The sequence below is a fragment of the Tamandua tetradactyla genome, chromosome 15 (assembly GCF_023851605.1).
Source record: "Tamandua tetradactyla isolate mTamTet1 chromosome 15, mTamTet1.pri, whole genome shotgun sequence".
Taxonomy (NCBI): Eukaryota; Metazoa; Chordata; class Mammalia; order Pilosa; family Myrmecophagidae; genus Tamandua; species Tamandua tetradactyla.
The window spans coordinates 78,380,049-78,394,337 of NC_135341.1; positions in this window are offsets into that span (position 1 = coordinate 78,380,049).

Consider the following 14,289-nt stretch of genomic DNA (forward strand, 5'->3'; position numbering starts at 1 on the left):
TTTTTAAAAAATAAACAAGTGTACAGTGGTTCACAGTATCATCATGTAGTTGTGCATTCATCACCACAATCATTTTAGAACATTTCATTCCAAAAGCAAAACTCCCATACCCCTTCGCCACCCCCCCATTAGTGATCATTGTGCTACATTTGGTGTGGTACATTTGTTATTGTTCATCCTCATCCCATTTTAATGCTCAGAGTAATTATGCTTAAGTAGGTAACATTAGCTTCATGCTGCAGGTGAGGAAACTGAGGCTCAGAGAGGTTAAGTGGCTGACTCAAGGTCACATAGAAGTCAGAATTTGTTCTAAAACCATTTGAGTAACTCAAATGGTTACAAGAAGTAACCATTTACAAGGTCACATAGAAGTCAGAATTTGTTCTAAAACCATTTGAGTAACCACTATGACCATCATGTAAAATAAAATAAAAATGCATAAAATAAAATAAAAATTCATGAAAAAAAGGCAGGGGGTGGGGGGAGAAAGGGAGACAGAGCAGTGACTGGTTTATTGCAATTCTGAAAAACAATTAGGTAGACATTAATTAATTCTTCCTTCTGGGTTCTTGTTTCCAGGTTCTTGTTTCCATCCTTCCTTCTCTATAAGAAATGATCCTGTTCGTGACTGGGTCGCATTTCCAGCCTGCTTCCAAGAGTGCACGGGTGGTTCAGTGGTAGAATGCTTGCCTTCCATGCAGGAGACCTGGGTTCGATTCCCGGACCATGTACCTGGAAGGAAACATGGCAAACTCAGCGTCATCTGCTAGCTTCTTCTCCTGACTTCCTGTTTCATGAAGCTCCTCGGGAGACATTTTCCTTCTTCATCTCCAAAGGTCACTGGCTGGTGGACTCTGCTTCTCGTGGCTATTTCATTCTGTTCTGCTCTCAGAATCGCTTTGAAAGGCCTTTTGAAGACCCTATTATGGTGCCAACTAGGTAGCAATACCTTGAAGGGCAGGGCAATGTTCCCCAGGAGGCTGTGTGTGCTCTGAATCATCATCTACTCCATGGGGCTGTGTCTCCCATAGCCAGGATTCACAGATCCAGGAATCAAGGGGTGGAATTAGGAGTGGCACCACTCACTATTACCTCCAGTGATCCACTAGGAAAATTTTTGCTTCCTGTCTCTGAAATCTTAAGCTCTGCTGGTCTATAGGTTTTAGTTCCAAAAGGAGGAGTGCTCCTACCAGGAGACACAACAATGATTCCATTGAACTAGAAATTAAGACTGCCACCTGGCCACTTTGGGTTTCACATGCCATTGAATCAACAGGCAGGAAAGGGGATTACTGTTTTGTCTGGGGTGGTTGATCCTGACTATCAAGGGGAAATAGGACCATAATTACACAATGGAGGTAAAGAAGAGTTTACCTGGAATGCAAGAGATCCCCTAGGACATCTCTTAGTCCTACCATGCCGTGTGATTAAAGTCAATATAAAAATGCAACAACCCAATCCAGGCAAGACTACCAATGGTCCAGAAACTTCAGGAATGAAAGTTTGGGTCACCCCACCAGACAAAGAACCATGGCCAACTGAAGTGCTTGCTGAGGGTAAAGGGAACATGGAATGGGTAGTAGGAGAAGACAGTGATAAGTATGAACTATGACCATGTTACCAGTTATAGAAATGAGGCTGTGATTGTATGACTATTTCCTCCCTATATTGAATATATTTGCATTTGTACATCAGCAAATATCTTGTCTTCCTTTTATCATGTAACATAAGTTGTATCGTTCATGTTATAGTATGCCGGTTTGAATCTCTTGTGGGCCTCAGAAAAGCCATGTCCTTTAATCCTCATTCAATATTGCTGGGTGGGAGCTTTTTGATTGTTCCCATGAAAATGTGACCCACCCAGTTGTGGGTAGTGATTTTGATTAGATGGCTTCCATGGAGGTGAGTATCCACCCATTCAAGGTGGGGTTGCTTACTGGAGCCCTTTAAGAGGGAACCATTTTTGAAAAAAGCTCAAGAGCCCACACAGCCCAGAGACCTTTGGAGATGAAGAAGGAAAATGCCTGCAGGGGAGCTTCATAAAACAAAAAGCCTGGATAGCAAGCTAGCAGATGTCACTATGTTCATCATGGGCTTTTCCAGTTGAGAGAAAATCCTGAACGTCATTGGCCTTCTTGAACCAAGGTATCTTTCCTTGGATGCCTAAGATTGGACATTTCTATAGCCTTGCTTTAATTTGGACATTTTCACAGCCTTAGAACTATAAATTTGCAACTTAAATTCCCCTTTTTAAAAACCGGTCTGTTTCTGGTATATCACATTCCAGAAACTCACAAACTAGAACATACAGTATTTAAGTCATAGGATATGACAATTAAGAGTGAATGTTACCTAAGGACTTCCACCTAATTCTGGAGAGTGTGTATCCAGTTGTATGCAAGACAGTTGAGTATTGTTACGCAAAACATATGTCTGTTATTTTGTTCTATTTGGAAAGTAAGTGTGTTTCAAGGTAGTATGTATAGCTACCAAGTTAACAAGGGATGGACTATGATGGTTAGGTTCTAGTGTCAACTTGGCCAAGTGATGATGCCCAGTTGTCTAGTCAGGCAAGCACTGGCCTGACCATTGCTGCAAGGATATTTCCTAGGTGGTTGATAAACTGGAAGGCTGGCATATTAAATCATCAGTCAGTTGATTGCATCTGTGACTGATTACATCTGTGATCAACTAAGGCGTGATCCACCAATGAGGTAATCCAATCAATTGAAGGTTTTTAAAGAAGAAGAGAGACTTTTTCACTGCTTCTTCAGCCAGCAAGCCTCTTCTGTGTAGTTTGTCCAGGCCCTTCATTTGAGCTGCCAGCTTCACAGTTGTCATTTGGACTTTTCCATTTCCCACGTTTGTGTGAGACACCTCTATACGTCTCATACTTAGAGATCTCTCCTGTTGGTTCTGCTTCTCTAGAGAACCCTGACTAGTGCACCTACCAATACATCAGAAAGTCCTGTATGTCTGCTGCTGGTCTGTGCTGTTTGTTGCCCCTTGCTCCATGCCAGCTGGAGGGTGGCTGCCCTAGCAAGGAGCATAAGTCCTCCAAGTTGATGTCTATCATTAGTTTTTTTTAACAGTAATATTAAAAAAAATATTTTTATTGAGAAATCTTCACCATACATAGTCCATACATAGTATAAACTCAATGGCTCATAATATTATCACATAATTGTGTACTCATCACCATGATCATTTTTAGAACATTTGCATCACTCAAGAAAAAGAATGAAAAGAAAAAAGAAATAACTCATACATCCCACACCCCTTACCCCTCCCTCTCATTGACCATTAGTATTTCCATCTCTCCAATTTTTATCCTTTATCCCCCTCCATTATTTATTTATTTATTATCCTTCTGTTTTTTTACTTGTTTGTTCATACCCTGGATAAAAGGAGCATGAGACATAAGGCTTTCATAATCACATGGTCACATTATAAAAGTTACATCATTATACAATCATTTTCAAGAATCAACACAGCTCAATAGTTTCAGGTACTTCCCTCTAATGATGCCAATACACCATAAACTAAAAAGGGCTATCTATATAATGCATAAGAATAACCTCTAGGATAACCTCTCAACTCTGAAATATCTCAGCCATTGAAACTTGTCTCATTTCTCTCTTCCCCATTTTGGTCAAGAAGCCTTTCTCAATCCCTTGATGTTGGGCCCTGGCTCATTCCAGGAGTTCTGCACCATGTTGCCAGGGAGATTTACACCCCTGGGAGTCATGTCTCATATAGCTGGGCAGGCAGTGAGTTCACCCGCCAAGTTGGCTTAGAGAGAGAGGCCACATCTGAGCAACAAAAGAGGTTCTCTGGGAGTGACTTTTAGGCATAATTATGAGTAGGCTTAGCTTTTCCTTTGAAGGATAAAGTTTCACAGGGGCGAGCCCCAACATTGAGGGCTCTGTCTATTGAGTTGTTTGTCCCTACTGCTTGAGAGAATATCAGGAATTCCCCAAATGGGGAAGTTGAATATTTCCTCCTTTCTCCCCAGACCCCCAAAGGGACTTTGCAAATACTTTTTATTCTCTGCCCAAATTACTCTGGGATATATTGGGGCATCACACTAACCTATATAACCAACAAGATCTCATGCCCTATATGAGATTCATATACTTATGGTGTTCAACTAAACTGACTTCTCAAGTTAAATTAGGTAATGTGCTACCCAAAATATAATTTTTGCACCAAATAATCATCTCTCCCTTTGGCCTCACACAGAAGTTGAAGTTTTAAAGTATGGATGATATCATCCTTCACCCTGTATTATGCTCTCTCTTAGTCCTATACAGATCAGCTTCCTTCATAGCTCTACTCAGAGTCTGATCTCTTTTTCAACTTTTTTTTTTTTTTTATTAACGGAAAGAAAAGAAAAAAAAAAAGAAATTAACACAACATTTAGAAATCATACCATTCTACATATGCACTCAGTAATTCTTAACATCATCACATAGATGCATGATCATTGTTTCTTAGTACATTTGCATCGGTTTAGAGGAACTAGCAACACAACAGAAAAAGATATAAAATGTTAATATAAAGAAAAGAAATAAAAGTAGTAATAATAGTAAAAAACAACAACAACAAACAAACCAACAAGCAAACAAAAACAAAAAAAACCCTATAGCTCAGATGCAGCTTCATTCAGTATTTTAACATGATTACTTTACAATTAGGTATTATCGTGCTGTCCATTTTTGAGTTTTTGTATCTAGTCCTGTTGCACAGTCTGTATCCCTTCAGCTTCAATTACCCATTGTCTTACCCTGTTTCTAACTCCTGCTGAACTCTGTTACCAATGACATATTTCAAGTTTATTCTCGAATGTCCGTTCACATCAGTGGGACCATACAGTATTTGTCCTTTAGTTTTTGGCTGGATTCACTCAGCATAATATTCTCTAGGTCCATCCATGTTATTACATGGTTCATAAGTTTATCTTGTCTTAAAGCTGCATAATATTCCATCGTATGTATATACCACAGTTTGTTTAGCCACTCTTCTGTTGATGGAGATTTTGGCTGTTTCCATCTCTTTGCAATTGTAAATAACGCTGCTATAAACATTGGTGTGCAAATGTCCGTTTGTGTCTTTGCCCTTAAGTCCTTTGAGTAGATACCTAGCAATGGTATTGCTGGGTCGTATGGCAATTCTATATTCAGCTTTTTGAGGAACCGCCAAACTGCCTTCCACAGTGGTTGCACCCTTTGACATTCCCACCAACAGTGGATAAGTGTGCCTCTTTCTCCACATCCTCTCCAGCACTTGTCATTTTCTGTTTTGTTGATAATGGCCATTCTGGTGGGTGTGAGATGATATCTCATTGTGGTTTTGATTTGCATTTCTCTAATGGCCAGGGACATTGAGCATCTCTTCATGTGCCTCTTGGCCATCCGTATTTCTTCTTCTGGTAGGTTTCTGTTTAAGTCTTTTTCCCATTTTGTAATTGGGTTGGCTGTCTTTTTGTTGTTGAGTTGAACAATCTCTTTATAAATTCTGTATACTAGACCTTTATCTGATATGTCGTTTCCAAATATTGTCTCCCATTGTGTAGGCTGTCTTTCTACTTTCTTGATGAAGTTCTTTGATGCACAAAAGTGTTTAATTTTGAGGAGCTCCCATTTATTTATTTCCTTCTTCAGTGTTCTTGCTTTAGGTTTAAGGTCCATAAAACCGCCTCCAGTTGTAAGATCCATAAGATATCTCCCAACATTTTCTTCTAACTGTTTTATGGTCTTAGACCTAATGTTTAGATCTTTGATCCATTTTGAGTTAACTTTTGTATAGGGTGTGAGATACGGGTCCTCTTTCATTCTTTTGCATACGGATATCCAGTTCTCTAGGCACCATTTATTGAAGAGACTGTTCTGTCCCAGGTGAGTTGGCTTGACTGCCTTATCAAAGATCAAATGTCCATAGATGAGAGGGTCTATATCTGAGCACTCTATTCGATTCCATTGGTCGATATATCTATCTTTATGCCAATACCATGCTGTTTTGACCACTGTGGCTTCATAATATGCCTTAAAGTCAGGCAGCGCGAGACCTCCAGCTTTGTTTTTTTCCCTCAAGATGTTTTTAGCAATTCGGGGCACCCTGCCCTTCCAGATAAATTTGCTTATTGGTTTTTCTATTTCTGAAAAATAAGTTGTTGGGATTTTGATTGGTATTGCATTGAATCTGTAAATCAATTTAGGTAGGATTGACATCTTGACTATATTTAGTCTTCCAATCCATGAACACGGTATGCCCTTCCATCTATTTAGGTCTTCTGTGATTTCTTTTAACAGTTTTTTGTAGTTTTCTTTATATAGGTTTTTTGTCTCTTTGGTTAAATTTATTCCTAGGTATTTTATTCTTTTAGTTGCGATTGTAAATGGGATTCGTTTCTTGATTTCCGCCTCAGCTTGTTCATTACTAGTGTATAGAAAAGCTACAGATTTTTGAATGTTGATCTTGTAGCCTGCTACTTTGCTGTATTCATTTATTAGCTCTAGTAATTTTGTTGTGGATTTTTCTGGGTTTTCTACATATAGTATCATATCATCTGCAAACAGTGATAGTTTTACTTCTTCCTTTCCAATTTTGATGCCTTGTATTTCTTTTTCTTGCCTAATTGCTCTGGCTAGAACTTCCAACACAATGTTGAATAATAGTGGTGATAGTGGACATCCTTGTCTTGTTCCTGATCTTAGGGGGAAAGTTTTCAATTTTTCCCCATTGAGGATGATATTAGCTGTGGGTTTTGCATATATTCCCTCTATCATTTTAAGGAAGTTCCCTTGTATTCCTATCTTTTGAAGCGTTTTCAGCAGGAAAGGATGTTGAATCTTGTCAAATGCCTTCTCTGCATCAATTGAGATGATCATGTGATTTTTCTGCTTTGATTTGTTGATATGGTGTATTACATTAATTGATTTTCTTATGTTGAACCATCCTTGCATACCTGGGATGAATCCTACTTGGTCATGATGTATAATTCTTTTAATGTGTTGTTGGATACGATTTGCTAGAATTTTATTGAGAATTTTTGCATCTGTATTCATTAGAGAGATTGGTCTTTAGTTTTCTTTTTTGTAATATCTTTGCCTGGTTTTGGTATGAGGGTGATGTTGGCTTCATAGAATGAATTAGGTAGTTTTCCCTCCACTTCGATTATGTTGAACAGTTTGAGGAGAGTTGGTACTAATTCTTTCTGGAATGTTTGATAGAATTCACATGTGAAGCCGTCTGGTCCTGGACTTTTCTTTTTAGGGAGCTTTTGAATAACTAATTCAATCTCTTTACTTGTGATTGGTTTGTTGAGGTCGTCTATTTCTTCTTGAGTCAAAGTTGGTTGTTCATGTCTTTCCAGGAACCTGTCCATTTCTTCTAAATTGTTGTATTTATTAGCGTAAAGTTGTTCATAGTATCCTGTTATTACCTCCTTTATTTCTGTGAGATCAGTAGTTATGTCTCCTCTTTCATTTCTAATCTTATTTATTTGCATCCTCTCTCTTCTTCTTTTTGTCAATCTTGCTAAGGGCCCATCAATCTTGTTGATTTTCTCATAGAACCAACTTCTGGTCTGATTGATTTTCTCTATTGTTTTCATGTTTTCAATTTCATTTATTTCTGCTCTAATCTTTGTTATTTCTTTCCTTTTGCTTGCTTTGGGATTAGTTTGCTGTTCTTTCTCCAGTTCTTCCAAGTGGACAGTTAATTCCTGCATTTTTGCCTTTTCTTCTTTTCTGATAAAGGCATTTAGGGCAATAAATTTCCCTCTTAGCACTGCCTTTGCTGCGTCCCATAAGTTTTGATATGTTGTGTCTTCATTTTCATTTGCCTCTAGGTATTTACTAATTTCTCTTGCAATTTCTTCTTTGACCCACTTGTTGTTTAAGAGTGTGTTGTTGAGCCTCCATGTATTTATGAATTTTCTGGCACTCCGCCTATTATTGATTTCCAACTTCATTCCTTTATGATCTGAGAAAGTGTTGTGTATGATTTCAATCTTTTTAAATTTGTTAAGACTTGCTTTGTGACCCAGAATATGGTCTATCTTTGAGAATGATCCATGAGCACTTGAAAAAAAGGTGTATCCTGCTGTTGTGGGATGTAATGTCCTATAAATGTCTGTTAAGTCAAGCTCATTTATAGTAATATTCAGGTTCTCTATTTCTTTATTGATCCTCTGTGTAGATGTTCTGTCCATTGATGAGAGTGGTGAATTGAAGTCTCCAACTATTATGGTATATGTGTCTATTTCCCTTTTCAGTGTTTGCAGTGTATTCCTCACGTATTTTGGGGCATTCTGGTTCGGTGCGTAAATATTTATGATTCTTATGTCTTCTTGCTTAATTGTTCCTTTTAATAGTATATAGTGTCCTTCTTTGTCTCTTTTAACTGTTTTACATTTGAAGTCTAACTTGTTGGATACTAGTATAGCCACTCCTGCTCTTTTCTGGTTGTTATTTGCATGAAATATCTTTTCCCAACCTTTCACTTTCAACCTATATTTATCTTTGGGTCTAAGATGTGTTTCCTGTAGACAGCATATAGAAGGATCCTGTTTTTTAATCCATTCTGCCAGTCTTTTAATTGGGGAATTCAGTCCATTGACATTTAGAGTTATTACTGTTTGGATAATATTTTCCTCTACCATTTTGCCTTTTGTATTATATATATCATATCTGACTTTCCTTCTTTCTACACTTTTCTCCATGTCTCTCTCTTCTGTCTTTTAGGTTCTGACTCTAGTGCTTCCTTTAGTATTTCTTGCAGAGCTGGTCTCTTGGTCACAAATTCTCTTAGTGACTTTTTGTCTGAGAATGTTTTAATTTCTCCCTCATTTTTGAAGGACAATTTTGCTGGATATAGGAGTCTTGGCTGGCAGTTTTTCTCTTTTAGTAACTTAAATATATCATCCCACTGTCTTCTAGCTTCCATGGTTTCTGCTGAGAAATCTACACATAGTCTTATTGGGTTTCCCTTGTATGTGACGGATTGTTTTTCTCTCACTGCTTTCAAGATCCTCTCTTTCTCTTTGACCTCTGACATTCTAAATAGTAAGTGTCTTGGGGAACGCCTATTTGTGTCTAATCTCTTTGGGGTGCGCTGCACTTCTTGGATCTGTAATTTTAGGTCTTTCATAAGAGTTGGGAAATTTTCAGTGATAATTTCTTCCATTAGTTTTTCTCCTCCTTTTCCCTTCTCTTCTCCTTCTGGGATACCCACTACACGTATATTTGTACGGTTCACATTGTCCTTGAGTTCCCTGATACCTTGTTCAAATTTTTCCATTCTTTTCCGGATAGTTTCTGTTTCTTTTTGGAATTCAGATGTTTCATCCTCCAAATCACTAATTCTATCTTCTGTTTCTTTAAATCTGTCGTTGTAGGTATCCATTGTTTTTTCCATCTTTTCTACTTTATCTTTCACTTCCATAAGTTCGTGATTTGTTTTTTCAGTTTTTCTATTTCTTCTTTATGTTCAGCCCATGTCTTCTTCATGTCCTCCCTCAATTTATCGATTTTGTTTTTGAAGAGGTTTTCCATTTCTGTTCGTATATTCAGCATTAGTTGTTTCAGCTCCTGTATCTCATTTGAACTATTGGTTTCTTCGTTTGACTGGGCCATATGTTCAATTTTCTGAGCGTGATCCGTTATCTTCTGCTGGCGTCTGGGCATTTAGTCAGATTTCCCTGGGTGTTCGACCCCACAGGTTGAAAGATTTTTCTGTGCAATCTCTGGGTTCTGTTTTTCTTATCCTGCCCAATAGGTGGCGCTCGTGGCACACGTTTGTCTACGGGTTCCACCAGTGAAAGTTGCTGTGGGTCCTTTAACTCTGGAAAATTCTCGCCGTAGGGGAGTTTCGGCAGCCGAAGCGTCTTGGAAGAATGCCAGCCGGCCTGGGGTTCCGAATGCGGGGAGGGTCGCCAGCCGCCGCAGCACGGGAGAGCGTCCGGCCGAATTAGCTAGTCGGCCTGGGGCACCAAGCGTGGCGGGAGGGCGCCAGCTGTCGCAGCCCGGGAGAGTGCACTATTCCCAGCCGACGGGGGAGTAACGTGTTTGGAAGGGATCCCCCGGTCACTGTTCTCCGCAGTCTTGGAATTTCCGACCCAACTATCTCAGTTGTTCCGGGGTGCCTCGTGTGGTGGGGGCACCAGCCGCCGCGGCCTAAGGGGACCGCCTGTCCAATTCTACCAGCTGGCCTGGGAAGGTGGAAGGGAGGGACTCCGGTCGCTTGCCGTCCCACCCAGGAAAGCCCGTGCCCCTTGGTGATCTCACCGGAGCTGGTTCTCCCAGATAGTCAGCCGTTCCAGGATGGGGTACGCCGTCCCTTTGCTCTCCCTAGTGGCTCCGGGAGCTGCTCTGTATTATCTCCACTCCCCCAGTAGCTGTTCTGGAGGAGGAAAGGTGAGGGCGGCAAGGCTGTAGAGGCTGGTGGTGGAGGAGCCGGTGAAGGCGGGGGAAGAGGGCACCGTGGTGGTTGGAGAGCGGCCGGAGCAGGAGGGGGAGGAGGGGGGAGAAGGAGGGCGGGCGGGTCGGCTGCTGCGGGGCGTGGACGCCGCGCGGCGGGCCGGTGGAGAAAGAGAGGGGAGAAGGAGGGCGGGCGGGTCGGCTGCTGCGGGGCGTGGGCGCCGCGCGGCGGGCCGGTGGAGAAAGAGAGGGGAGAAGGAGGGCGGGCGGGTCGGCTGCTGTGGGGCGTGGGTGCCGCGCGGCGGGCCGGCGGAGAAAAGCCTTTTTCAAGTTTTTAAACAATTCCTGTATGGGGTACTGCTGACTTTTATAGCTTCAGAGCTCTAACTCTGAGTCTGAGGTGTCACATAAATACCTGAAGTTTCTGGAAACATCCAGGTTATATACAAACAACTCAGTATCTCAGAATTTAGAAACAACTGTTACAACTCCTGGATATATGTGACTACTGTAAGAGCTTACAATATAGGACCCTTTACAATATGCTCCAACTAATACCCATGCTCTTGACTTCAACTCTCTGAGTTTGTACATTATAGTTAATCCATATGAGTGAGGCATGATAATATTTGTCCTTTTGTTCCTGCCATTTCATTCAACATACTGTCCTTTAGGTTCATGCACCTGCTTGCATGCCTCACAACTTCATTCCTTCTTGCAGCCACTCTCACTGACTACTAGTATTTCCATCTCTCCAATTTTTATCCTTTATCCCCCTCCATTATTTATTTATTTATTATCCTTCTGTTTTTTTACTTGTCTGTTCATACCCTGGATAAAAGGAGCATGAGACACAAGGTTTTTATAATCACATGGTGATTATGTGATTACCAGTAGTCTCTTATATGTATATACCACGGTTCCCCCTTCCATTCCTCAGTCATTGTACCCTTAGGCCAACTCCATCCACGGTGAATCGTGAACACTGCTGCCATAGACACAAGTGTCCAAATGTCCATTCGTGTCTCCACTTCTCAGTTCCTCCAGGTATATACTGAACAATGGGGTTTCAGGATCACATCACAACCCCACCTCTAGCCTCCTGTGGAACCACCACGCTGCCCTCTAAAGGGCTGCACCTCTCAGCTTCCCTACCAACAGTGAATAGGTACATCTCTTTCTCTGCATATTCTCTAGCACTTGTTTCTCTCTGTTCATTTTTAAACAGTTTTATTCACACACCATACAATCCAACCTAAGTAAATAGACATCTCATCAGGTTTTAACACTTGGTCTAAAAATGTTTGATGTGACTAAAAATCCATCCACAGGGCTACTAGGAATTTCAGCACGAAATTTGTCAATGAAAGAAGAGGAATAGTAATTAGAGTTTTCAAATACAGTTTGTACTGTTGTAAAATTTTGGAAGAATTCCATGTACTTTGCAAAGTTTCCCCATCAGTGTGGACTCTCAAGTATTTAAAGACATTGCCAGTAAAGCATTTTGTTTAGAAATTGTCTGTAACCATTTCAAACATAAAAGTTGATACAAAAATCAAGACAATGAAAGAAAGCTCAGGGTTTTCCTTAAAATATTTTGAAAATACTGTGTTGGGAATTTTATATAAATTCAGTATCTTTTTTTTTTTTAAATTTTTTTATTAATCAAAAAAAGAAAAGAAATTAACACAACATTTAGAAATCATTCCATTCTACAAATGCACTCAGTAATTCTTAGTATCATCACATAGATGTATGATCATCATTTCTTAGTACATTTGCATCGATTTAGGAAAAGAACTAGCAAAACAGCAGAAAAAAATAAAGAATGTTAATATACAGAAGAGAATTAAAATAATAATACTAATCATATATATATATATATATAAAAAGGAAAAAGAAAAAAAACAAAAACAAAAGATACAAACACACAAACAAACAAACAAAAAACCATATTTCAGGTGCAGCTTCATTCAGTGTTCCAACATAGTTACATTACACTTAGGTATTATTGTGCTGTCCATTTTTGAGTTTTTGTATCTAGTCCTGTTGCACAGTCTGTATCCCTTCAGCTCCAATTACCCATTATCTTACCCTGTTTCTAACTCCTGCTGGTCTCTGTTACCAATGATATATTCCAAGCTGATTCTCAAATGTCGGTTCACATCAGTGGGACCTTACAGTATTTGTCCTTTAGTTTTGGGCTAGACTCACTCAGCATAATGTTCTCTAGGTCCATCCATGTTATTACATGCTTCATAAGTTTAGTCTGTCTTAAAGCTGCATAATATTCCATCGTAGGTATACACCACAGTTTGTTTAGCCACTCGTCTGTTGATGAACATTTTGGCTGTTTCCATCTCTTTGCAATTGTAGATAATGCTGCTATAAACACTGGTGTGCAAATGTCCGTCTGTGTCTTTGCCCTTAAGTCCCTTGAGTAGATACCTAGCAGTGGTATTGCTGGGTCATAATCCATTCTGCCATTCTATGTCTTTTGATTGGGAAATTCAGTCCATTAACTTTTAGTATTATTACTGTTTGGATAATATTTTCCTCTACCATTTTGGCTTTTGTATTATATATATCATATCTGATTTTCCTTCTTTCTACACTTTACTCCATACCTCTCTCTTCTGTCTTTTCGTATCTGACTCTAGTGCTCCCTTTAGTATTTCTTGCAGAGCTGGTCTCTTGGTCACAAATTCTCTCAGTGACTTTTTGTCTATAAATGTTTTAATTTCTCCTTCATTTTTGAAGGACAATTTTGCTGGATATAGGAGTCTTGGTTGGCAGTTTTTCTCTTTTAGTAATTTAAATATATCATCCCACTTTCTCTAGCTTCCATGGTTTCTGCTGAGAAATCTACACATAGTCTTATTGGGTTTCCCTTGTATGTGACAGATTGTTTTTCTCTTGCTGCTTTCAAGATCCTCTCTTTCTCTTTGACCTCTGACATTCTAACTAGTAAGTGTCTTGGAGAACGCCTATTTGGGTCTATTCTCTTTGGGGTGCGCTGCACTTCTTGGATCTGTAAATTTAGGTCTTTCATAAGAGTTGGGAAATTTTCAGTGATAATTTCTTCCATTAGTTTTTCTCCTCCTTTTCCCTTCTCTTCTCCTTCTGGGACACCCACAACACGTATATTTGTGCGCTTCATATTGTCATTCAGTTCCCTGATCCCCTGCTCAAGTTTTTCCATTCTTTTCCCTATAGTTTCTGTTTCTTTTTGGAATTCAGATGTTCCATCCTCCAGTTCACTAATTGTAGCTTCTGTCTCTTTAGATCTACCATTGTAGGTATCCATTGTTTTTTCCATTTTTTCTTCTTTGTCTTTCACTCCCATAAGTTCTGTGATTTGTTTTTTCAGATTTTCTATTTCTTCTTTTTGTTCAGCCCATGTCTTCTTCATGTCCTCCCTCAATTTATTGATTTGGTTTTTGAAGAATTTTTCCATTTCTGTTCGTATATTCAGCATTAGTTGTCTCAGCTCCTGTATCTCATTTGAACTATTGGTTTGTTCCTTTGACTGGGCCATATCTTCAATTTTCTGAGCGTCATCCATTATTTTCTGCTGGTGTCTGGGCATTTGATCAGATTTCCCTGGGTGTGGGACCCAGCTGGTTGAAAGCTTTTTCTGTGAAATCTCTGGGCTCTGTTTTTCTTTTCCTGCCCAGTAGGTGGCGCTCGTGGCGCTCGTCTGTCTGCACGGCAGTCGCCCGGGAAACCGCGCGTGGAGGTGGGGGTCGCTGGCCGCCGCGGCTTGGGAGAGTGCCGGTCCTAATTGCCCAGCTGGCCCGAAACGCCAAGCGTGACGGGAGGGCCCCGCTATCCAACGTTCCCAGTCAGACCGGGGAGCCACGTGCGT